The following is a 27,767-nucleotide window of genomic DNA, read 5'->3' on the forward strand; positions in this document are numbered from 1 at the left end:
CAACTCAAATCTGTTATGATGGCATCTGGTTCCTGTAGAATGGGAAAGCACCAGTGGGAATCAGTAGAGTTGGCTACAGTGGATCTTAATTTTTGTATTTTGGGTGTTAAAGAAATCGGCCAAACTGTTAACGATAGGGAGGATTCTTCTGAAGTATTAGTAAATGTTTCTACATCGTATAATTCATTGACTAGTTTCTAAATTTACTTTTGCCCCTTCCCTATGTATTTACCGTTAATGTTTCTTCCATCTTGACTGAAAATTGTAAACTGCTCCCCATTCTTCCCTAATGTATCTAGTTAGTGATGTAACCCCTAAGTTCTAACATTGTATGTCATAAATTTTTGCTTTTCAAAATTTGTTAAGAAGTTTTGTTTTTAATACTGTTTATTATCATATATGATTTAAATTTGTACATCGCTTAGAAAGTGTTATAGGCGATTCATCAAATAAAAGTGAAACTTGAACTTGAATAAACTACTACTGTTTGATTGTCACATTGCCGAGTTTTTGGGCATAAAAAATTTTAGGCGTTTTTCCTTTATCCAGGTTTTTTGTAGATTTTCAATTTGTGCCTCCACGCATCTCTATGATTTTGGGTTCCTGACTTTAACCATTGTCTTTCCAGTTTCTTAAGTTCCTCTTTACCGTTAGTAACTCCGAATCGAACCATCCATCTAGATTTCTGGAACTTTTTCCTGCGAATTTTAATAGGTGCCAAACTCGTTTAAAATGTGGATGCTAATATTATTCCAGGAATCCATAAATTGATCTGTCTCTTCGTTTTGTTTAGAGATTAACTCATAGTGAGACCAAAATTCCGCAGGATCAATCCTGCCTGAAATTTTTTTGTTTATTTTATTCTTGGTTATCAAGTTTGTTGACTGTAATTGCCAGTCAAATTCAAATTTACAGTGCTTGTGGTCAGACCATGGAGAATTTATCCAATCTTCTAGAACCCAATGGATTTTGGGATTAAGCTGTTCTCTGGAGGAGAAAGTAGTTAAGTCCAGTTGATGACCTCTTTGGTGGGTTGTAATTGGAGGAGGTTTATAATAACCTAGTGCAGAAATGAGAGACCAGAATTCTATGATTTGGTTGGTCTGTTTGTTCGAGATGAATATTTGTATCTCCGCACAAGAAGTTATATGGACCTAATATCGAATTGGTTAGTAGGAATTCAAAGAAGTCCTCTTTAGCTAAGTTCCATTTTTTTTTTTTTGGGGGGGGTGACATAAAATAAAATAGCTGTCAATGCTTCCGCTAGTGATTTGGACTTTAAAGTGAAGGATAAAATTTCTAAATTAGAGGAAGATTTGGAGGTTAAAATAGAACAATTTAGATGATCTCTAAAGATTATTGCTAGTCCCCCTCCCCTTCCCCAAGCTCTTGCTAGTGATAGAATTTTGTAGCCTGGGGGGAGACATTCTTGAATAATGATTTCTTTATCAGATAGCAACCAAGTTTCCGTGAGTAGGATAAAATCTGGGTTTGTGTCTTTCAGCCAATCGTTAATCAGTGTAGACTTGTTTCTCATTGATCTAATATTTAAATAGAAACCCCGTATGTTTTGATAATTGGCAGGGTCAGTTGGGATATAAGGAGAATAAGTTAAGTTTTCAGTATTCGTTGTTTTTTTGTATAGGGCTTATTGGGTCCTAAGCAAAGGTGGTAAAACTGATATTGGGAATGGTCCAGATTCTGTGAAATCACGTAGAACCATGGTGGGAAGTCGTTGGAATTTTTGTCTTTGCCGCACGATTGATAAGAGTAATGTACCAGAATTGGGGTCTAGTTCAATACATTGGCAACAACTACTTCTGGAGCAAATTAGGTAAAATAACAAAAGCCATAAACATGCACGGTGATTTAACAGAGCCATGATACTGACCTGAAGTTAAAAGAGTTAAAAGGCAGGATAAGTTTGCCAGTTGATGTAAAATTGGATTAGTAATCTCTAAGTTTAGAGTTAAGATTATAATGATCTAAAAATATGAAATTCAAAGTACATGTTTGACTATGACGATGCTTTTCATCAGGCAGTGCGTAATAATGTTCAATGGAACATTAAGGTGGCCCAGCTTCAATAATGTTCCCACTACCAGTGTCAAAATTGCACCCTAAGCTAAACGAATTGCACTAAATTGCACTCTAAGCTAAACGAAAGGGTTGAAGAACAGATTAGGACTCAAGCTAAACTAATGACAGCTAAACAAATGTAGCGGAAAGGCCGGTATCAGTGGAGCTGCCCTGAAGAGGCTAGGGAGAGTCAGTCCAGGGCTGCAGGGGGCATCGGGAGGCAGAGCTGGTCTCCCATGCCAACCAGATCTCCTTCCCTGCTGCGGAAAGGCCGGGTTTCTGTTGGGGCAGCTCCCGGTATCAGTGGAGCTGCCCTGAAGATTCCAATTATGACATGGATTATGAGCAACCCTAAAACTCATCGAATTGGACATGCCCAGGTGCAAAGTATTATCAAGTGGAAATGGTATATACAGCAACGGGTAAAAGCTGGCCCGCACGGAATAACCATGCTACATGAGAAGATTTTCAACATTCTTACGGACAACGCAGTGGACTCCACTGAAGAAATCAGTGAGAGTCCAATACGATGGAGCAAATCATATCAAGACTTAACTGCTGAACAGCAGAAGCATACTTGGTTCACTGATGGATCAGCAAAGTATCAGGGACAACAAAAATTCTGGAAAGCAGTATCCTACAATCCCTCTACAAAGCAGTTGTTTAACTGCCATGGGAAAAGGCGAAAGCTCACAGTATGCAGAGTTGTATGCAGTGTGGCAAGCCATCAGACTCGAACAAGGACAACAGTGTAACATCTTCACAGACTCATGGGCCGTAGCCAATGGCATGGCCACATGAATGATGAAATGGAAAAAGGACAATTGGACTATTCAGAACAAAAATGTATGGGGCATGAGATTGTGGCAGGATATACTAGATTGGACTTGTACTACCACCATAACAGTACATCATGTCGATGCTCATGTGGTCAAGAGTGAGTTAGACAATGTATTCAATTCTATTGCAGATAATGCCTCAAAACTCAGGAAGAACGAGATGGAATCGAGACAAGCAACTTCCTCCCCATACCCAATGATCCTGGACCAGGACGCTGCTTCTGAAGTGGCTTTGGCAACTTGGGTGCACCAAAAATCAGGACACCTTGGAGAGAAGGGAACTATTACATGGGCACATGAGAGGGGAATTCATTGCACCATAGATTTGATAAAAACAGTTATCACTAATTACCATTTATGTAAACTTGCGCTTACTTCTGCCCAACAGATGCCACCCATTTATGGGAAAATAGCAAGGGGAAGATTGCCAGGACAGGTTTGGCAAATAGACTATGTAGGACATTTGCCTATCTCCAGGGGATGTCAGTATATCTGTACCATGGTAGATACTCTGGATTATTAGTAGCACATCCTTGTAAAAGAGATAATCAGGAGAATACTATTAAAGTTCTTGAATTGATTATTATGGACATCCATTGAAGATACAATCAGATAGAGGAACACACTTTACAGGGAATTTGATTAAACAATGGGTGAATGAGAATAATGCACAGTGGTGTTTACACATAGCCTATCATCCCCAAGCTGCAGGCCTGATAGAAAGAATGAATGGGTTACTGAAAACACAGTTAAAGCACTTAGGTTACCAAACTCTAACCAAATGGAAAGAACACCTCCCTGAAGCCTTACAGATATTGAACAACAGACCCATAGCTGAACACACTACCCCCTTGAATAGAATGTTGGATTCAAATGTATGAGATAGTGAGAAAATTTACACATTACAGTTTTGGGCAATTGATCTGCAGGTGACATCACCATTACGGGTGACTGATACCTCAGCAGGAGTGGATATATATTGTCCATGTGAATGTAGGTTGGATCCCCAAACAGTCAATCACATCCATTCGGGGTTGGGAGTAGTGATTCCAAAAGGATACTATGGACAAATTAGTCCCAGGTCCAGTTTGGCACTTAAAGGCTAACTGTGATGGGAGGGTGTTGTCGATGCAGATTACAGAGGGGAAATCAGAGTGCTTCTTATGAATTTGGGGAAGTGATTTGTTATCATTCAAAAGGGGGATCGTATTGCACAATTGATTATTATTGCTATCAAAATGGAAACCCCAGTGCTCATTGAAAAACCATTAACCCAAACAGGAAGAGGTGAGCAGGGTTTTGGTTCCACCAATGCTATTAAAGCAGGGATGAGAATATGGTGGAAAAAGCCATTGCAACTAATGGCGGGAGGGACAGTTATTGCTGTAGGGCAGGGGTAGGGAACTCCAGTCCTCAAGAGCCGTATTCCAGTCAGGTTTTCAGGATTTCCCCAATGAATATGCATGAGATCTATTTGCATGCACTGCTTTCAATGCATATTCATTGGGGAAATCCTGAAAACCCGACTGGAATACGGCTCTTGAGGACTGGAGTTCCCTACCCCTGCTGTAGGACAAGATGATGTGATACAGGTATTAATTGACGGGAATGAAAAACCCGTGCTGGTACCCCGTGATCAATGTTTCCTAAAAGAATAAACTGTTTTTTCCTTTTGTACAGATCCCCATTTGGAGACATATCATCATACTGTGTTTGGTATGGTGCATTCAAATTACTATACTCCAGGTGAAACCAAAAGATGAAAAGACATGGGACACATGGCCAGGTTACACAGCATCCTGGAAGAATTCTACAAAAACCCAGATGGAAGATAACTATGCTTGCAAGGCCAATGAACAATGTGTAATCTGGAACTTTACATTTACACCTGCACCTATGTCTCACTACAAAGTGGCATTGTCATTTACTATGTATCTAAGAATGTCATATTATGTATTCAATGATAGTCTGGCTAATATAAATGTCCAGAATCCTACCTCCATACAATGTACATTTATCAATGTTACTAGCAACATCTTAACAAGGAAATGCTTAAAGGAAATACTAGCAACGGCAAATTTTACAACTGATATACAATATAATCTATCAATGCTTGCAAACATACCTATAGGATTGTTGTGTAGAAATGCTACTGCAATAGTTAACCGAACAGATTACATTATTCTTATCGGATTCGTATGGGCGAAGCCCAACATGTTAGATGCTTCATTAGTGAGGAACATTAGGGACTGTAAGAATACAAGCTTAGAACATAAAGAATTACAGTATAATTGGAAAATTTCCTTCCCCCAATTACCCAGATGTAGGATCTGTAGATGGCTAGATACCCTACTGGGAGGGATGGGTACGTCTTTAGGACTTGTAAATACTATTGACTCTGAGATTCTTGCTGGGAAACAGGCTTCATTTGGGTCAGGGGTGGCTGACATTTTTAGATGGGAGGGGCAATGGATATCCAATACTGTATATAATCATGATGATCCTTCGCTATGATCGCTTAATGCTGCACATAGTTAATGACACTATCTTGCGACAATATACATTGGATGTGAATGTATCTTCAGCTCTGAATCGGACTATTTGTGAAGTTAGAGCATTATCTTATATTCAACAGCAAATCAATTTCATTCAGCAATTGCAATTAAGAAATGTCTCTTTGCTTTCTGAACTTTTTTAATATTCCGCTCCATGGAATAGAACCTGGTAGGAGTTCGATATTTTCCATTGTTTCTGATTGGAATGTGAAGGATCGCTACGTTGTATGACGTAAGGAATTCTACTATAATGTGTCCTTTAACTGTAAATGTCTATGGTAATTGGGACCACAGTTGTGGTTTCTCACATACTATGGCAAGATATTGATGAACGAAACAAAACATATAAAATTGACCCATTGTAAGGCCTTAGGACAGGTATATCCTTTTCCCTCTCCTGTTTATGAACCTTGTTCTTTGCAGCATACCTATAATTTGTGTCAGTGGACCATACAACTCTGGTGATATACTTTCATTCAAGGAATTTTCCCCAGATATGTATGTGTAGCAAGCAGTGCCAAAGGTTTACTCATTCCCAATATACCGCACCTCTCAATGCTTGCCAGATGTAAATGTTTTACAATGGGAAGAATGATACGTTGTATCACTTCTATGAACCTTGGGTTAGCAATCTCCTTTGGAGGATCTTGTACCGCCTATTGTACAATTTCCTAATATTACTCGTGCCATGCAACATGTAGATATTTTGCGTAAAGGCTAATCAATATCGTAATCTCACTCTCTTGCAACATAAAATTGATACTGAATTTTTGAGCAACGAACTACATTCAGTGGCTGATCATATTGAAGCCACTACTGCACATCACTGGTGTGATGCTTTTTCGGGATGGAGCGCTACAGCCCAGAAAATGTTCCTCCATCCTTTGCTTTTTATTATGCTGTCTATCCTAATTGTTAACCTACTTCAACTGTGATTTACCTATTGTGTTTATAAGTGTACCATGACCCCATCCATTCGGGATGATTTCTTATAATGAAGTGCAGACCTGAAGATTCAAGGGGTGGAATGTTATGCCCATGGCTGGCCAGGGGCATAGCATATGTGGCCACTTGTATGTGAATCTTCATGTCTTACTGTTTTAACTCTCTGTACTTGTTCCAACCTTCAACCTGTCTTACCTGGGCTGTTTTTCCAACTTTGTTACCTTGTTTACCGACCCTGAAGCCCATCTGTGTGTAAAAACTTAAGCACCTTGGTGTGTGTACTGGGATAAGGAATAAAGTTCACACAGGGTTAACCTCCCAGCTGGAAGATAAGAGGAACACGTCTTGTTTTCTGCAGGGACAGCATGTTAGACAGGGCAAAGGTAATGTGAAAAAAGGTATATAAGAAACACTGGGACGGTTCCAAAATGGATTCTGCTGCAGCCTTGGGAGCTGTGTTTGTACCTACCCATTGACTGCTCGGGTCCACGGTCAGCATCAGGAAGGAACGTGGCAGACATGGTGAAGTTTTCTATTTTGTGTATATAGATATTCTCTGCTTTTATCTTGTATATTATCTGATGTCTATCTGCATTATTTGGTGATTATCTGATGTTTATGCAATAAAGGATCATATTACTCTGCTGCTTTCTTGGAGGTTACTTTTACATACTCTTGTCATGACAATTTTCCAGAGGTTTCAAGGTTTATTAAACATTTCTTATACCGCTTAATCCAAAATTCAAGCGGTGTACAATAAAATTGATTATCATCAGAACATAGAATTGCCGCTGCTGGGTCAGACCAGTGGTCCATCCTGCCCAGCAGTCCTCTCACACGGTGGGACCCAGGTCAATGATCAGTGCTCTAAATGAGTCCAGAATCACCTGCGTACATCCCAGTTTAGCAGGAGCTTGTCCAACTTAGTCTTGAAATCCTGGAGGGGTGTTTTCCCTTACAACAGACTCCGGAAGAGCGTTCCAGCTCTCCACCACTCTCTGAGTGAAGAAGAACTTCCTTATGTTATGGAATCTATCCCCTTTCAACTTTAGAGAGTGCCCCTTTAGAGAGTGTGAACAGTCTGTCTTTATCTACTAAGTCTATTCCTTTCAGTATTTTGAATGTTTCGATCATGTCTCCTCTTTCAAGGGAGAAGAGGCTCAGTTTCTCCAATCTCTCACTGTACGGGCAACTCCTCCAGCCCCTTAACTACTTTAGTCGCTCTTTCTGGACCCTTTCGAGTTAGTACCGTGTCCTTCTTCATGTACGGCGACCAGTGCTGGACGTAGTACTCCAGGTGAGGGCGCACCAGGGCCCAGTACTGCAGCATGATAACCTTCTCCAATCGTTCGTGATCCCTTCTTTATCATTCCTAGCATTTGTTTGCCCTTTTTGCCGCTGCAGCACATTGTACAGATGGCTTTATTGACTTGTCGATCAGAACTCCCAAGTCTCTTTCCTGGGAGGTCTCTCCAACTGCCCGGACATCCTGCCCCTGCCCCGGACATCCTGTATTTTGTGCATGAGATTTTTGCTACCGACATGCATCACTTTGCACTTATCCACGTTGAACCTCATTTGCCATGTTGATGCCTATTTCTCAAGCTTGATTATGTCACTTTGTAGATCTTTGCAATCCCCCTGTGTCTTCACTACTCTGAATAACTTCGTATTGTCTGCAAATTTAATCACCTCACTCATTGTACCAATATCCAGTATAGTTTATAAAGATGATGAAGAGCACGGGTCCAAGCACCTAGCCTACGGCACCCTGCTGGTGACACTCTTCCAGTCTGAGGAGTGTCCATTTACCCTCACTCTGTTTTCCTATGCTCCAGCCAGTTTTTAATCCATGTATTTTCACCCCGCGATTCCCATTGCTTGCAATTTTACAAAGTAGTCGTTCATATGGAACCTTGCCAACGCCTTCTGAAAATCCAGATATACATGTCGACCAGGTCGCCCTTGTCTATCTGCCTGTTCTTCTCCCTTGAATAAGTGCAACAAGTTCGTCAGGCAAGATCTGCCTTTGCTGAAACCGTGCTGGCTGGTCCTCATTAACTGTGTCCGTCAAGGTGATCAATGATGCGTCCTTTATCAGCGCCTCTACCATCTTTTCCAGTACCGAGGTCAGATTCACCGGTCTGTAGTTTCCCGGATCTCCCCTCGAACCTTTTCTGAAGATCGGCGTAACATTTGCCACCTTCTAGTCGTCCGGAATCTTTCCCGATTTGATCGACAGATTGGCTATCAGTTGAAGCAGTTTAGCTATAGTCCCTTTCAGTTCCTTGATGACCATCGGATAGATGCCATCCGGTCCCGGGGATTTATCGCTCTTAAGCCTATTAATCTGCCTGCATACCTCTTCTAAACTGACCGTCAACCCTGTCAGTTTCCCGTCTTCGTTTCCAGCATATAGCCTGATGGGTTCCGGTATGCTGTGCATATCCTCTTCGGTAAATACAGATGCAAAAAAAGTGTTCAGTTTGTCTGCGATTTCTTTGTCCTCCTTTAGCACTCCCTATATTCCATGGTCATCCAACAGTCCCACCGCTTCCTTCGCGGGTCGTTTCCCCTTAATATATCGAAAGAACGGCTTGAAGTTTTTTTGCCTCCTTGGCTATTTTTTCTTCATAGTCTCTTTTAGCCCCTTTTACTGCCTTATGGCACCGGCGTTGATGTTGTTTGTGCTTATTCCAGTTTTTGTCCATTTTTGACCTTTTCCATTCCTTAAACGAGGTTTTTTTGTCTCTGATCGCTTCCTTCACCTCTACAGTAAGCCATGTCGGTTCTTTGTTCTTTTTCCTCTTGGATCCTTTTTTGATACACGGTATATATAGATTTTGCGCCTCGGTGACTGAGTCCTTAAAAAGGGACCGAGCTTGCTCTAGCATTTTTACAGTGCTTATCCTCTTCTCAGTCTTCTTCCCCACCATGAGTCTCATCCCTTCGTAATTCCCTTTTTGGAAGTTCAGCGCTGTGACCGTCATTCTGGACCGATGTTTCTCCCCTGCATCCAGGTTGAAACGGATCATATTGTGATCGCTGCTTCCCAACATCCCTTCTGCTTCTACATTTTGTGCCGGTCCTCGCAGTCCATTTAAAATTAAGTCCAGAATTGTATTTCCTCTTGTATTTTCCTTTACAAGTTGTTCCAGGAAACAATCGCCTACAGCATCCAAGAACTTGATCTCCCTAGCGCAGCCGGAGGTGCCTAGGTTCCAGTCTATCCCCAGATAGTTGAAGTCACCCATGATAACTGCATTGCCTCCCTTGCAGTTGCATTTAATCTCGTCCGTCATTTCTCTGTCAATTTCTTCGGACTACCTTGGGGGGTCGGTAGTAGATGCCAATCTTCGTTTCCAGTCCTTTTGTTCCCGGAATTTTGACCCATAGAGACTCTAACTTATCCGTCAGATGTGTAGTCTCTCCAGTAGATTCAATTCCCTCTTTGCCGTGTATGGCAACGCCCCCACCTTTTTGAGCCACTCTGTCTCTGCGGTATAGTTTGTATCTTGGTAGTACAGTGTCCCTGATGTTTTCCTCAGTCCACCATGTTTCCTTGATGCCGATGATGGCAACATTATCTTTTTGTGCCATAGCTTTTAATTCACCCATCTTATTCCTTAGGCTCCTTGAGTTTGTGTACATACACTTGAGTTTGCGGCCTGTTCTTTTCTTGCATTTCCTTCCCTCTTGTGTCCCTTTCGATCTGTCTTGCCTGTGATCCGGTGAGTCTTCCCCTATATCTTTCTGTACATTATCCTCTGGTGAGTCTTCCCCTCTTATCTTCCTGCACGGTATCCTCTGGTGAGTCTTCCCCTCTATCATCCTGCACGGTATCCTCTGGGTATACTGGTTCCCGAACCATCGACTCTCTCTCGGTCGACTGTCGGCTTTCCCCTTCTTCCTAGTTTTAAAAACTTCTCAACTTCTCTCTGGATGTTGCTTGTAAGTAGCCTCGTTCCGTCTCTGCTGAGGTGGAGGTCCATTCTTCCTGAATAGCTTGCTCTTCCCCAGAACGTCGTCCAGTTGCGCATTAAGTGGCATCCTTCTTCCTTACACCAGCACCGTAACCACGCGTTGACTGCTTGCAGCTCCATCTGCCTCTTTTCATCGGCCCTGGGTACTGCCAGGGATCTCCGAGAAGGATATCTTCTTCGTTCTGGTCTTCAGCAAATAGCACAAAACAAAAGATTAAAAAACAGAATACATATCATTACTGGAATTGATTAGTAAAAAGACAAAAATATGTACACCAGACAAACAAAAGTAAAAACAAGAGGGAGAAAGGGTGAAAAACTACAATAAGTAAAGAAAAGAACAAATAAGGAAGAACAATAGGGAAAAAGGGTTGAACTGAAAACAGGCAGTTGAAATTATTGCCTTACAAGGGGCAGTTATATATCAAAAGCGTTTAAAAATAGGAAAGTTTTCAACTTTATCTTAAAAAGGATCTAGGGAAGTGTGTGGCACAGTGGTTGGAGCATACAGCCTTAATCATCCTGAGGTTGTGGGTTCAAATCCCCTCGCTGCTCCTTGTGACCCCTGGGCAAAGTCCACTTAATCCATTCATTGCCCAGGTACACTAGATAGAGGTTTGAGCCCACCGGGACATATTAGGGAAATGTGAATAAAAGTACCTGAATGTAAACTACTTAGGATATAAGTGGTATATAAATAAATATAATGGGAATGGAATTCCAAAGGGAAGGTGCTGTCACTGAAAAATTATTAGATCTTAAAGTGTTAATATATTTTAAGGATGGAATGTTAAGGAGATTTTGGGCTGCAGAACGGAGAGATCTAGATGGGCTATATGGAATGAGGAGTTTATTGATTAATTCAGGCTGATTATTTAAGCGGGGTTTTGAAGGTTAAGAGAAGGATTTTGTAACTAATTCAGTGCTAATCCAGTGTGCCTTCTGCAAGAGTGGGGAGACGTGATCATATTTCTTTGCGTTATAAATTATTTTTACTGCAGTATTCTGCACAATCTGAAGTTGCCTGAGTTATTTTTTGTTATGCCTTTAAAAAGGGCATTACAATAATCTATGCATGAAATAATCTAATCTAATCTAAATCTAATCTAAACCTTAGGTTTGTATACTGCATCATCTCTACATTCGTAAAGCTCGACACGGTTAATAAGAGTTAGGGTAGAAAGGAACTCCAGTGGAGGGAAGAGGCAAAATGAAGAGAAAATTTAGAGGACCAGAATAACAAGGGAATGGATTAGGATGTTCAGAGAGGCAGCATCCAGAAGTTTGGAAAGTGATCTAATCATTCTTAACTGGTGAAAACATTGTACTAATATGAAAGTGATAAGAGAATTTGCTGTCTAAAGTAACCCCTAACAATTTTAATGAATATACTAGAGCATGAAACCAGAGGAATTTCTGGTGCGCATGATAAATGGGAATATGTGACTAAGTCTCAGTGAGATCCAGAGAGATAAGGAACTCTCCCGGGGTCACCACCACTATGACAGACCACACTGTCTCCATGTGAAAGCGAGGAACTTTGAGCACTGCATTGTCGTACGCAAGAGCCAGGATTAGTCTTCAATTGTTTGAGCCTTTCTTTGACACGATAAAGTATATGGAGTATCTGCCCAAGCCAGAGTCTTTGAACACCACCAGTTCTATGGCCTAAATATCCAACAATCTTTGTACAGTAGCCTATACTTTGACCACCTTGTCCGTGCACTCTATGGGAGAGTCCACAAACTAATCTGTCAGAAGTTGGGCAAATTCCAGCTTGTAGCTGGACTGAATAATGTCCAGAACCCACTGGTCAGACGAGATGCGTACCCAGGCCTGCAGGAATGCTGAGAGTCTGCCCACGATATGCGGAGAGACCACCCTCAGCTTGGCTTCATTATGCCATTTTGGCAGAGGGAGCAGAATGGGAGGTAGAAGGCTGGTTACGCCTGGATTCCAAGAATCTCTGCCTATTGCTCTGGGAAAATTCAGGGCATCAGCAACATAATCTACTCCATCCAAAAGAAGCTGAGGAGGAGGCTCCACAGCCTCACTTTCCAGAGTACACAGCCTAGACAAGCAAATGCACATGATAAAGGATGCTGCAGAGGCAGCTTTGACTCCCATAAGCCACTGCCTCCAAAAGTCTGAGAACCAGATCCACATAGCGGTCCTGCATGACCAAAGCACACCACCCTCACTGGAAGGGAGGTGCATTTAGTCACCTGCGCAAACAAAGAGTCCACTTTAGGCTGACCTCTTGGTGCTGCTGGCACTCCTGCTGCATAGGATAGAAACAAGACATAGCTATTGCCATCTTTAGAGCACCTTCCGGAAATCCCATTGCTCAGAGATCAGAACACTCATATCAGGATGCCAGGAAAAAGTGGAAGATTGAGCTTGTACTCTGCAAAGGAGAGAGGAGAAGGTAGAAGGAGCCAGCTGAGGGACTAAATTCAACTCCTGTTAAGTCTCTGAAATGATCAGGCACAGCAGCAGACTTAAACAAATGCAGAACCGTGGGATCATTCCCAGCTTCTAAACCCAGAGAAGGATCCAAAGATCCGGCATACCGATTCAAGTACCCTGCCACGGGGAGAGTGTCCCTGGAAAACAAGGGGTCTGCAAGCTGAACATCATAAGCATCGCCCAGATCAGGGTCAGCTAAATCAGGAACAGATGCAGATACAGAAGAGGACACGCCTAAAGATGCATAACAACTGAGACAAGTCTAAGGCGGAGCAGGACTGTGCAGGGGAAGCACGGCTATTCTGAATGTATTCCACAAATGTTTCATAAGTCTGTGAAGGCCTCCAGACCCTTGGGCTTAGTCACCCAGTGATGACTTAACCTTGTGCTCTTGGGCTGCGGAGGGTTCTGCAGTCTTGTGCACGGAACTTTTAGCTGTGCCAAGCCCCTAAAATAAGGACAGTTGCCCCAAAGGGCTAGCTGAGCATTTTGAAACTTGCTTAGTCAGGGGAGAGGCTAAGCTTTGTACTGCCACCTCTTCCAGCTGCACCACGTAGTGCAAAGACGCTTCTGAGGCGGTAAATTTGTACAATCCATGACAAAAATTCACATTTGGAGAGCCCAAGGATTCCATCCCAACAAGTTTTGAGGCAAAATTTGCAGATTTGGGAGAGCAGCAATCTTTTGAATAAAAGACTGCTAAAAATCCAAGATGGCTACCACTAAGAAATTCATGCGAAAATCACAATTTTTCTCATACTTAGGAAAGTTCAAAAATGGATTTTAGGATTTTTCAGGTGGGGAAGCACAGGGGAGACATGTACAAACCTCTAAAACTGTGAAATTAAGACCCCCTCCCCCAATCCACTCACAGGTGTTATCCAGAGACAGCAGGCAGATATTCTCACATATGGGTGACATCATCCACGGAGCCCAGTACAGACAGTATGAAAAGTGAACTATCACTAAGTTTTTAGAAACTTTGCGATTGCCCGCACCGCGCCTACACAAATATTTTCCCGCCTGACGTCCACTTGTGGTACCTTAGTTCTATAAGCAAGCTAAGAAGCCAACCAGGGGAGGTGAGTGGGATCTGCCTGCTGTCTCTGGATAACACCTGTCATGATAAGTAACTGTACTTTATCCTAGAACAAGTAGGCAGCATATTCTCACATATGGAACTTACTGCAGTGGGATGGAGGGAGAGTTGGCCAATGAAGGAAATCATTTTTATAATGCTGCTTGGCTGAAGTAACCCTCTCTTCTGGACAAAGATTCCAGATAGGAGTGAGCATGAACATGTAACTGAGGACCAAGTAGCTGCATTACAGATATTCCCCATGGAATCAGGATGGAAGAATGCAACTGAAGTCACAATAGCTGAGATCTTACGTGCTATCAGAGATTTCCCAAGTTACAGAAAATGGAAAAAAGGAAAAAAATACAGACTGCAAGGTATGAGAAAATAGATCTCTAGGGATAGGCTGACTCAACCTGTGAGGATCGAAGGGAATGAACAGGTGAGAATAGGTTCTGCATGACTGAGTTTCTTGTAAGAGAAAAGTCAAGGTTTACTTGCACATCAAGGTATGAAGAGCCACCCTCCAGGGCGAGAATGGGCTTTAGAGAGAAGGGTAGAAGCACAACGATGAAATTTAAATTATATTCTGTGAGCACTGTTGACCAAAATAAAGGAGGGGCACAGAAAAGTACTTTATCCTGGCGAAAAAACCGTACAGGATGGGTCTTACACCCACTCTGGAAGTCCAGTCCTTCGACATGCATAAGTGATGGAGATAACAAAGACCACCGTCCAAGAGAGAAATTTAAGATATGCGGAGAACATTGGTTCAAATGAAGGGTCCAACCGTTTAGTAAGAACAAGATGAAGATATAGTGGCGATCACAGAGACATGGTTCACGGAGAACCATGACTAGGATGTAGTTATACCAGGCTATAATCTGTTCAGGAAAGACAGGGTAGGAAGAAAAGGAGGGGGAGTAGTATTATATACAGTCATGAGAAAAAATTAGAACTGAATATTCTATTCTAACTGAGGAATAAATTAGGACACCCCCCCCCCCACATATCCTTCCACTTTAAAGTGTCTCAAATCACACACAGGTGTATCACATCAGGTGTACAGGATTAGAACATCGTTACTCAGCATTTTGAAGGAGGTTTGCCCTACTTAAACCTCTACAAATATAAGAACACCCACTCTATACTTTAGTATGGCATCCATCTTCCCTCTTTACACCTCATGGTCTGGCATCTCTCTCTTTCCCTCCCTGCTGTGGATTTTAGCATTTCTCTCTTCTCATTTCCTCCGCTCAGATCTGATATCTCTGTCTCCTTCCCCGTTCTCTGGCATCTCTCTCCTCTCTCTTCCCTTTCCTTCTCTGGTCTTCCTTCTTTATTTTTTGCCTCCGTCTAAATTAAATTATTTCTTACTATTCAGTCCTCAGTTTCCCTCTTTTCACTGTGTCTACCCAAAGCATGCCACCCCTTTGCTTCACTCCTCCACTATCTTCTTCCCTCCTCCACTATCTTCTTCCTCCACTCCTAACTCTATCTTCTTCCCCCATTCAGCATATGTCCTTTTTCTTTATCCCTCCTTCCATCCAGTATGTGTTCTCTTTCTCCACATCCATTTAGCATTTGCTCTCCCTTCTCCTCACTTCCATCATCTGCTCTCTTCTCTCTCCCCCTTCTCCCCACTTCCACCATCTGCCCCTTTTCTCTCTTTCCCCCCACTTCCATCATCTGCCCCCTTTTCTCAATCTCTCCATCCACCACAGGCCCATTTCTCTCCCTTCCTCTCACCTTTCTTTCCGATTTTGGCAACAAGATCAGCAACGGGCCCCCAGCACTAAAGATCGGCAACAGCCCCCCCCGGCACTCAAGATCGGCAACAGGCCTCCTCCTCCTCCCCGGGCATCAATAGCACATCAGATTGGCAACGCGGTGCTCAGCCCAAAGCTTCCTGTTTCCACCCAGGCAGTTCGAGTCAGAGGGAAGCTTTGGGCTCAGTACCGCGTTGCTGATCTGATTTGCTGTTTTGCCCGGGGAGGACGAGGCCCGTTGCCAATCTTGAGTGCCGGAGGGGGGGCTCGTTGCTGATCTTGAGTTGCGTCAAGTTGCTGATCTTGAGATGCCGCCCATTGCCGTTTGAATAAAAAAAAAAAAAAAAAGTCTCTCTCTGGGCTCCCCTAACAATTTCAGGCCCTAGGCACGTGCCTACTGGGCCTATCCTTTAATCCGGCCCTGAGGATCCCTGAGAGAAAGAGATAATGGTTATTGCGGATGGGCAGACTAGATGAGCCATTTGGCCTTTATCTGCCATCATGTTTCTATGTTTCTATCCCAACCCATTGGAGACCGGTGGAGATCGACAAGATTGATTAGAAAACTGGAAACCAGAGGATGAGCAGGTTGTTGACCTGACCATGGAAAATACTCACAACTCTAGGGCAAACTCTGACTGAAGTGAGGCGAAGAGCTGAGCGGGAGAGGGGTAAGAAAAAACTGCCAGGCTTGATAAGATAAAGAGCCTAGAACAGAGGAAAAGATCCTCCGCTACTCGTTACATCGGTACTGTATAGATGGTTGTCTGGACGCAGCTAAAAAGGTCTGATAGGATGAGAAAAAAGCAGCGTTTGCTGAGGCCGCCCCAAAAGGCACCAAGATGTAAAACAGACCTTCCACTCTTGAGAGAAAGATCTTTGCCAATACTGAAACAGAAAGAAGGACCTCAGCTGTCTGGTCCACCCAGCTTGGAGGTCAATTCACGTTGAAGCTGAACTAGCAAACTGATAATGAGAGGAATTGGAGAAACCACCCAGAGGGAGTGGTCCGATCCATCCAGGAGAGAGGCAGCCATTGCTAGATAAAGAGAAATTGTCTAGAACAAAATGACAATTAGTGATTCAAGGAGGACAGAAAAAAGGAATAAATGTTGAGTAATTTCCTATGTCCAAATGTGCTCATTCTCTGAACAGAGAGCCAAAGAACTAGACTCTCCTGCTGAGTTACACAGTATATTGCAACTTTAGCAATTCAGCATACCAGGAGAAGTGGAGATGAAGTGTGTTCAAGCACAGAAATTATCTGTGTGTTAAAACAAAAATGAAAAAAAATCTAAGAGACCTGTAAGGAAAATCCAATAGGAACAAATCTGGAATATGCATACCTATTTCAGAATGTATCAATGTCTAATTATAGACTATACAGAAGAAATCATCAGTCCAGAGTAGTGCTGCCCAATTCAAATCAGGTGAATCGATTCAAATCAATTTAAAAAAATAAAATAAAATAAAATAAAAATTGGCCTCCCCGATTCAATGGCCGACCCTTCCCCCGTGCCTTCCTAAAGCAGGAGCTACAGCGCTGCCTCTTGCTGGCTGTCCGCTGCTGCTCCTGCTTGAGGGGGGAGGGTCAGACAGAAAAGCCTCCCCCAGCTTGCCCGTTTTTACCTCCTTAAGGCTCCTGCCCGCTCCCCCAGCTTGCCTGCTTTTACCTCCTTAAGGCTAATAGGACAGCCTGCAGGCTAGCTGGTGTTATAGCGATCCCTGCAGTTGCCCGTGGTCTTCAGCGGCATGTTCTTTCTGCTACGTCCTGCCCTGCTCTGCTCTGACATCAGGGGCAGGATCGTGGCACAGAGAACGTGCCGCTGAGAACCACTGAAAGCTGCATGGATCACTATAATACCAGCAAGCCTGCAGGCTGCCCTATTAGCCTTAAGGAGGTAAGAGCGGGGAAGGTGCAGGCTTGCGGGGGGAGCAGGCGTTCGTTCGCAGTGGAAAAAGATTGCCCCTCGTGGCGGAGAGAAAGTGCCTTCGTGGCGGGGGGGAGCAGGCCTTCGTAGAGGGAGCAGGCCTTTGCGGCGGGGAGGAAGAGAGAAAGTGCTTTCGCGGCGGGGGGAAGCAGGCCTTCTTGGGGGGGAGCAGGCTTTCGTGGGGGGAACAGGTCTTAGCAGCAGGGAGAAGGCCTTCAGGACAGGGAGACAGGCCTGTGCAGAGGGAGGAGGAGGAAGAATTCCTTTGGCGGTGGGAGGCAGGCCTGTGCAGAGGGAGGAGGAGGAAAGAGTAAGAGAGGGGAAGGGAGATGCCAGACTTGGGGTGAAGTGAAGGGAAGAGAGAGACCAAACCAAAAAGAGGGGGAGGAAAGTAGAGGAGAGGTGCTGGACTAATGGAGAGAGAGAGAGAAATGCAAGACCACAAGGGGAAGGGTACAAGAGGAACAGATACTGCTCTAAAGTAGGTGGGCAGGGTGCAGGATGGCAGGAGAGATATAGTAGGAGAAAGCCTGTACCTGGGGAAGGGGATACAGGAGGTAAGGAAGAGAGAAAGAAGAAGCTGAATATGGGGAGAGATAAGAAGCTGGGCATGGAGGGAGCATAAGAACAGGGACACAAGGGGGACAGTGCTGGAGAGGAGAATAGGGACACAGAAGAGAGATGCTAGATGAAAGGGTAGATGAGAAAAGGAGAGATGGTGGATCTGTGGATGGTGGGGTCCATCGCTGCAGCTGCGGGGGGATGGAAATGAAAAAAAAGGAAAGATACCAGACCTCCAGGGGAGGAAAGGGAAACAGAAGGGGAGGACAGAGATGGAAGATAGATGGTTAGCACGGAGAAAGGAGAGTCTGATCAGAAGACAACCAGACCAACATGGAACCAACAAGATTTGAAAAATGACCAGACAACAAAAGGTAGGAAAAATAATTTTATTTTCTGTTTTGTGATTGCAATATGTCAGATTTGAAATGTGTATTCTTCCAGAGGTGGTGTTGGACCGCAAACGTGAGCTAGGATTTAATAAAGAGGAAAAGTATTTTTAGTTTGTTTATACCACAAGACCAGTGTGGGTAGGAGAGGGCAAAGGGGGTGAAGAGGCTATAAAATAAACCCACCAGGATGTTTGGAAAAAACCACCCAATTGAGCAGGAAAATCAAATCGAATCGAAAAATCGATTTAATAGGCTGAATCGAATCAAAATTTTTTTTCCTGAATCGGGCAGCACTAGTCCAGAGACTATGGCTGAACTAAGCTGGAACAAAAAGAAGAAAAACATCCTAAAAAGGATGTAGTGGCTTCCTCCTACCCTACAGACACTCCCAAACCTCCAGACCTTTTGGAATCAAAAGGAGATAGAGTAAAATAGTTTGTGAGGAATATTCATGAGCAACAGGTGTAGGGAAAAATAGTTGAAGTAAATGAATGCCTTCTGGAAGGTACTACATAAACATTGATGGTACAGTGGAAAACATGTTTCAAGAAAAAACTGGGTTGATCCTGCTTTGAAAATAAAGCAGTGCAAGGTTCTGATATGGAAGGAATCTATCTTACAGGCTCTACACCCCTGTTAGATTTTGTCATAATATCCATGTATCCCAAAACCTTACAAGCTCTACATCCTATAGTGGAATCCTGAGCAACAGGTGTAGGGAAAAATAGTTGAAGTAAATGAATGCCTTCTGGAAGGTACTACATAAACATTGATGGTACAGTGGAAAACATGTTTCAAGAAAAAACTGGGTTGATCCTGCTTTGAAAATAAAGCAGTGCAAGGTTCTGATATGGAAGGAATCTATCTTACAGGCTCTACACCCCTGTTAGATTTTGTCATAATATCCATGTATCCCAAAACCTTACAAGCTCTACATCCTATAGTGGAATCCTGAAGCAGTTGCAGCCTGATTGATGCATGCCAATTTGTTATTCTTGCTGAAAAACATGTGGAGGAATCCAACTTTACAGACTCTACACCTCTACACCCATGTTAGATTCCCCTCTTAGTAGAATGGAATCCATGTAATAGGAAAAAAAAACACCTTACAGGCTCTACACCCATGGTGGATTGCCTATTAATGCAAGTTTGCGAAGCAATGCTCATAGGAAATATGAAGTATAATGCTGCTGGAAATCAAGAAACTTGAGATGGAACCACGTCATGACCAACTGAAGTTTTTTTAAGGCAGTTATGAGCATAAAATGAATGAGAAAAACCTTCCAGAAGGACTGTGAAAAGTCATAGGTCGGTTGATATGAGAGACCAACGTTGATGGTATTGAGTTAGAAAAAATTGGGCAGAGTTATGAATAAGTTCAAGGCCTCTAACACATTTGGCGCTATTTCAGTGGCTGCCCAGAAAAAAAAAGTGTAGAAGGAGAATGTTTCTGGTGTGAAGGAGGTTGTTTAGTAGATCTCCTTGAAGAAAAAGTCTTAAGACTGCTTTATTTAAAGTTCAAGTTTATTATAAATTTGATTAATCCTTATTCAAAATTCTAAGCGAAGTACAAAACAATAAATGTACAATTTTCTAGGTGAAACAGAACAAACAAATAGAACTAACCAGACAAAACATATTAAACAAACTGAAAAGATGGGGAGAGAAATACAAGTTGTTCATAGTAAATAAGACACATATCGGAAAAAACAATAGGAAGTATTCCAAGTCTGCTCATGTTGAGCTAATTTTTGTGCCGCAACCTCTATGGGCTCGCCAAAAAGCTCCTTCCCTAGGCATGGAATATTGGCCAATCTGTTTTTAAGATTGAGGTTTATATCAGAAAGTCTGAGCCAAGCTAGGTGTCTCATAGCTACCGATATAGTAACATAGTAGATGACGGCAGATAAAGACCCGAATGGTCCATCCAGTCTGCCCAACCTGATTCAATTTAATTTTTTTTTTAATTTTTTTTTTCTTAGCTATTTCTGGGCAAGAATCCAAAGCTTTACCCGGTACTGTGCTTGGGTTCCAACTACCGAAATCTCTGTTAAGACTTACTCCAGACCATCTACACCCTCCCAGCCATTGAAGCCCTCCCCTGCCCATCTTCCACCAAACGGCCATACACAGACACAGACCATGCAAGTCTGCCCAGTAACTGGCCTAGTTCAATATTTAATATTATTTTCTGATTCTAAATCTTCTGTGTTGATGCCACGCTTCTTTGAACTCAGTCACAGTTTTACTCTCCACCACCTCTCTCGGGAGCGCATTCCAGGCATCCACTACCCTCTCCGTAAAGTAGAATTTCCTAACATTGCCCCTGAATCTACCACCCCTCAACCTCAAATTATGTCCTCTGGTTTTACCATTTTCCTTTCTCTGGAAAAGATTTTGTTCTACGTTAATACCCTTCAAGTATTTGAACGTCTGAATCATATCTCCCCTGTCTCTCCTTTCCTCTAGGGTATACATATTCAGGGCTTCCAATCTCTCCTCATACGTCTTCTGGTGCAAGCCTCCTATCATTTTCGTCGCCCTCCTCTGGACCACCTCAAGTCTTCTTACGTCTTTCGCCAGATACGGTCTCCAAAACTGAACACAATACTCCAAGTGGGGCCTCACCAATGACCTGTACAGGGGCATCAACGCCTTCTTCCTTCTACTGACTACGCCTCTCTTTATACATCCCAGCATCCTTCTGGCAGCAGCCACTGCCTTGTCACACTGTTTTTTCGCCTTTAGATCTTCGGACACTATAATCCCAAGGTCCCTCTCCCCGTCCGTGCATATCAGCTTCTCTCCTCCCAGCATATATGGTTCCTTCCAATTATTAATCCCCAAATGCATTACTCTGCATTTCTTTGCATTGAATTTTAGTTGCGAGGCATTAGACCATTCCTCTAACTTTTGCAGATCCTTTTTCATATTTTCCACTCCCTCTTCGGTGTCTACTCTGTTACAAATCTTGGTATCATCTGCAAAAAGGCACACTTTTCCTTCTAACCCTTCCGCAATGTCACTCACAAACATATCGAACAGGATTGGCTGCAGCTCCGAACCCTGAGGAACTCCACTAGTCACCTTTCCTTCCTTCGAGCGACTTCCATTAACCACCACCCTCTGGCGTCTGTCCGACAGCCAGTTTCTGCCCCAGTTCACCACTTTGGGTCCTAACTTCAGCCCTTCAAGTTTGTTCAACAGCCTCCTATGAGGAACTGTATCAAAGGCTTTGCTGAAATCCAAGTAAATTACATCTAGCATATGTCCTCGATCCAGCTCTCTCGTCACCCAATCAAAAAATTCAATCAGGTTCGTTTGGCACGATTTACCTTTTGTAAAGCCATGTTGCCTTGGATCCTGTAACCCAGGGGTGTCCAATGTCGGTCCTCGAGGGCCGCAGTCCAGTCGGATTTTCAGGATTTCCCCAATGAATATACATGAGGTCTATTTGCATGCACTGCTTTCATTGTATGCTAATAGATCTCATGCATATTCATTGGGGAAATCCTGAAAACCCGACTGGATTGCGGCCCTCGAGGACCGACATTGGACACCCCTGCTGTAACCCATTAGATTCAAGGAAGTACACTATCCTTTCTTTCAGCAACACTTCCATTATTTTTCCAACAACTGAAGTGAGGCTCACCGGCCTGTAGTTTCCTGCTTCATCCCTGTGACCACTTTTATGAATAGGGACCACATCCGCTCTCCTCCAATCCCCAAGAATCACTCCCGTCTCCAGAGATTTGTTGAACAAGTCTTTAATACGACTCGCCAGAACCTCTCTGAGCTCCCTTAGTATCCTGGGATGGATCCCGTCTAGGTCCCATCGCTCTGTCTGCCTTCAGTTTTTCAAGTGCTCATAAACACCCTCCTCCGTGAACGGCGCAGAATCTACTCCATTTTCTCGTGTAACTTTGCCAGACAATCTCGGTCCTTCTCTAGGATTTTCTTCTGTTAACACAGAAGTATTTGTTTAGCACATTTGCTTTCTCCTCATCACTCTCCACATATTTGTTTCCAGCATCTTTTAGCCTAGCAATTCCATTTTTTATCTTCCTCCTTTCACTAATATATCTGAAAAAATTTTTATCTCCCTTTTTTTACATTTTTAGCCATTTGTTCTTCCGCCTGTGCCTTCGCCAAACGTATCTCTCTCTTGGCTTCTTTCAGTTTCATCCTGTAGTCCTTTCTGCTCTCCTCTTCTTGGGTTTTTTTTATATCTCATGAACGCCAACTCTTTCGCCTTTATTTTCTCAGCCACTAGGTTGGAGAACCATATCGGCTTCCTTTTTCTCTTGTTTTTATTGATTTTCTTCACATAAAGGTCCATAGCCATTTTTATCGCTCCTTTCAGCTTAGACCACTGTCTTTCCACTTCTCTTATGTCCTCCCATCCTAACAGCTCTTTCTTCAGGTACTTTCCCATTGCATTAAAGTCCGTACATTTGAAATCTAGGACTTTAAGTATCGTGCGGCCGCTCTCCACTTTAGCCGTTATATCAAACCAAACCGTTTGATGATTGCTACTTCCCAGGTGAGCACCCACTCGAACATTAGAGATACTCTCTCCATTTGTGAGGACCAGATCCAATATCGCTTTTTACCTTGTGGGTTCCGTCACCATTTGTCTGAGCAGAGCCTCTTGAAAGGCATCCACAATCTCCCTACTTCTTTCCGATTCCGCAGACGGAACATTCCAGTCCACATCCGGCAGGTTGAAATCTCCCAACAGCAGAACCTCCTCTTTCCTTCCAAACTTTTGGATATCCACAATCAGATCCTTATCAATTTGCTGCGATTAAGTCGGAGGTCTGTAGACTACACCCACGTAGATAGAAGTTCCATCTTCTCTTTTCAGAGCAATCCATATCGCTTCTTCCTCTCCCCAGGTCCCTTGCATTTCGGTCGCTTGGATATTGATCTTACATAGAGAGCTACTCCTCCACCTTTATGACCATTTCTGTCCTTCCTAAAAAGATTATATCCCGGTATGTTTGCATCCCATCCATGTGATTCACTGAACCATGTCTCTGTGATAGCAACAATATCTAGATCTGCCTCTAACATCAGGGCTTGCAGATCATGAACTTTGTTGCTTAGACTGCGAGCATTTGTAGTCATCGCTTTCCAGCTATTTTTCAGCGATAATCTCCTTTTTCGTATGGATTTTTGTGTCGGTTCATTTTCCGTTGCAATACTAAGAAATGAGTTGCTGATATTGCAGCCTTTACTACTATCACATCTTTTCTTTTGCCGGGGGTGGTCTCTATAATTGTCCTTTGTACATACATCACCCCCACCTTCTAGTTTAAATGCCTAGAAATATATTGTCTAAATTTCTCTGCAAGGTTTCTTTTTCCTGCTGTAGTAATATGTAGCCCATCAGTGCAATATAGCTTCTTGTCCTTCCATATATTTCCCCATCCTCCTATGTACCTGAAGCCTTCTTGATGACACCAGGCTCTGAGCCATCTATTAAAGTCCTCTGTGTTTTTTCACTCTTTGCTCTCCCTTTCCATATGCAGGCAGTATTTCAGAAAAAGCTAAAGTCTTTACAAAAGGTTTCACGCCTTCACCAAGCTCCTGAAAAGCTTTCTGTGCTGCAAGTGTGGAGTTGTTGGCCAGGTCATTTGTTCCCAGATGGATAACAACATCAGTGTTAAAATCCTTAGTTTCTTCCTTAATTATAGTCAGTATTTGCCTGGAACTTCTGGTAGCTGAGGATCCTGGAAGACATTTCACTATTTTGGTCTCCTCGCCCTGTGTTCCAAGGTTAATGCCTCTGATGATGGAATCCCCCAACAGTAATAGTTTTCTGTTTATGGCTTTTTTATTTGTACTTAGGGTGCGCTTGTTCTCTTGAGTTACCTTCATTGGTTCCAGTCCCACCTCCCTTCTGTTTTCTTGAGTATCGCAGTTGAGCGAAGGAATTCTGTAGAGGTAATATTAGTGAAGGTGGATGTTTCTGTGTTACATGTCGCAGTCTTCCTGAGCCTACTGTGACCCATTTATTCCTGGGCTGTTTTATTCTTTGAGGTAGAGGTGGTAAGTTGGTATGATTTTGTGGAGTGATGGAAGCTGCTTTAATTGTATTCAATTTCTGTTTAAGTTTGCAGAGCTCCTCCTTAATACTGGCAAGTTGAAGACAGATGGGGCAAGCCTTAAGCCTCCAGATAGTATGTTTTGGAATTAAAGCACAACAGTGATTGCATAGAATAAAGGTCATCTTGATTGGTTGTGAAGTCCTGATTATATGGGTCTCTATATATGAATAGTGGGCCCTGGGGTTGGTGGGACTATAAGTCTTACCCTTATTCCTATGAAGGGAAAGGGAAATAGGAAATAAGATTTAACAGAGGAAAGAGAAGGGTTTATTTTTTTGTGCTTTTTTTTTTTTTAATAAGAAACAGGGATGAGAAGAGAAATTAAGCAGATATAATGCTGAAAACCAGTGAAAAGAACAGAATATGAAATGCAGAGCAACTTATCTTATTGAATGAAGTTCCAGGGCAGCCTTGTTCACAGCAATGTCCCAAAGATAATGCAATTAACCTTAGAAGTAAAACAGAGCCCCTCCCTTCTCCACCTAATCAGCAGAAAACAATGACTGAATACTAGTAAGACAGAAATATAGGCTCTATACCACCTAAAACACAGTATTTTAAACAAAACTGCAGGTTCTATCAGTGCTACCCTAAAACACAGGATTTATAACAGGATTTTCCCTACTTTAGTCACCCTGAGCCACAGACACCAGGATTTAATTAGAGTTAACAAAGTCTTACTCTTTTTCCTATGAAGAGGAAGAGGAAATAAGATTCAACAGAGGAAAGAGAAGGGTTTATTTTTTTGTGCTTTTTTATATTTTTTTTTTTAGTAAGAAACAGGGATGAGAAGAGAAATTAAGCAGATATAATGCTGAAAACCAGTGAAAAGAGCAGAATATGAAATGCAGAGCAACTTATCTTATTGAATGAAGTTCCAGGGCAGCCTTGTTCACAGCAATGTTCTTTCCGTGGAATCAAGCCTTCTGTGGATCTCCAGCCCTGGAGGACTCAGAGGAGTCCAAGTCCAAGGATCCCACCTCTCTCCCGCGGCACACAAACACTCTTTGGCAAACCATCCATCACAAACCTGACATGATAATATTCTGAATAACATTCTGAATCCCGCCTACATTACCAACTACACCTTAGCAAATTAGATAATATTGAATCTATTCCTAAGTACTTCTTCATATCTCTTCAATATGTACTTCTTAAGATCATAGCAATTCTTATGTAATCCACCTTGAACCGCAAGGTAAAGGCAGAATAGAAATCACTAATGTAATGTAATGTAATGATACAGGGGTAGAAAAGCCTGAGGAGTCCATCACCATCGATTTTAAGCAAAAATCGAGGGGTTGTAAAGCAGATGGAAGCTTTAGAAAACCACAGGGAAAGGGGTTTTGGAGGAGGGAGACCCTAACTCTGGTCCCAGAAACCCTTAAATTTAATTTAACTTTTCCAGACCCCACTCCTGCCCCCCCCCCATTGATTTTCCCCTTAGGCTATAATAGTGGTGTCTGTCTGTCTCAGCTCAGAAGTGCAGCTGGAACAAATGGAGAACTCTGCCTTAGAGAGCTGCACGGGAACTGGGATGAAGGGAATCCCGCGTGACCCGCGGGTTCCCCCTTTGGGTCACTGGGATCCCGTGGGGACGCCCTCTAGGGTCGCGGGGATCCTGTGGGGTTAGATGGAAACGAGCCGCGAGGCTCGTCTTTTTTTCCTACCTGCCCTGCCGCAGCACACAGCCGACAGGAAATCTCCCCTGATGTCAGCGCTGACGTCGGAGGGAGGGCTTAAGCAAAGCGACATCAGCGCTGACATCGGGGAAAGTTTCCGTTTGGCTATGTGTGCTGGGGCAATGCAGGCAGGAAATAGAAGACGAGCCTCAAGGCTCGAGCTCCATTTGACTGGTAATTTGCTTAAAGATGAGGGCTGGGAGGCGGAACACAAAAGGGGGGAGGGAGAGCGTTTTTGGAACTTGGGAATAGAGAGCTGCAATCATATTTGAAAAAACATAGGGTGTGCTTCCAAAATTCAAGGGTTATCTTACAAAGCTGTCCTCGGTGCAGCAGAGCTGTGGGACTCCCCTCTGGTTAAAGGTTCAAAGGATAAAATCATTTCTCAACCTTTGGCCAGTATCAGAGTCACTTGTACAGCTCCTTTTAAAGAGTGCTGCATTCCCTGAATTACCCATTCCCTCTCATTCCGTTTGAGGAGGCACATTTAGAACCTCATGTAAACCCCCATTATTTTCAAAGCAGAGGATGAAAGCAAATAGATTAAATCAGAAAAGGTTGTTTATGAGAAATTGGCTTCCATCGGTCACAGAGCAATGGCAAGGAAGGTCTTCTGACTGTGTGCTGTTACACAGTCAAAGGTTAATTTATAGCCATTGGCAGCTCTCCTCTGGTTATTTTTAGTCAGTGGTCAAAAATCTTTTAAGCAAGAGTGAGCAATATTTAACAAGTGACACAGAGATTAGGTTGCAAGGAAAGAAAAATATTAATGTCAGCATTGTAATCAATGTTTTCCAGTATAACAAAGAAACGATATGTGCCAGCCAGAAGTACTGTACAGAAGGACTGTTCAATATCCTGTATGATCAATGTTTGTCCGTTGCTACCTCCTATTTCACTAGAGATTATATAGTTCCAGTATCACACACATTTTTTTTCCCCAGAAAATGAAATGAAGAGCAGGGCTATCGGGTGTGATTTTTGAAAATCCATCTTGTTTCTACAGCTCACTGGCTTGTGTTGCAAGTCCACATTCTTGGAATGTATCACACGTGTAAGGACCAACAATACGAGTATTTGATAGCCAGAATGCATCATATAGCCACGGGAGATGGTTGTGTACACGTGATTGGAAGAAAGGAGAATTTTTGGTTATAGGGAGGCAGTGAGGTACAGATGAGAGGGAGAAATATTGTGGTGGAAAGGGAACAGTGGGACAGATTGAAATGGATGCAAGAGGGAGGAATGTTGGACATAGTGGTGAAGGGAATGGAGGGAGAGATGTGGCATGGTGCTGGAGAGGGGTGATAGAAGGAGAAATGTTGGGCAAGCACAAAAGATGAAAAAAGGATAAATGCTGGACCATGGTAG

At 43.0% G+C, this 27,767-nt stretch overlaps 1 protein-coding gene across 10 annotated transcripts in view; it reads right to left on the reverse strand.

Moving 5' to 3' along the window:
* The window catches only part of ATG4B (autophagy related 4B cysteine peptidase), a 669,563-nt gene that overhangs the window by 200,942 nt on the left and 440,854 nt on the right, over positions 1 to 27,767 (reverse strand). The window lies entirely within an intron of this gene.

The sequence above is a fragment of the Geotrypetes seraphini genome, chromosome 9 (genome assembly GCF_902459505.1).
Source record: "Geotrypetes seraphini chromosome 9, aGeoSer1.1, whole genome shotgun sequence".
NCBI lineage: Eukaryota > Metazoa > Chordata > Amphibia > Gymnophiona > Dermophiidae > Geotrypetes > Geotrypetes seraphini.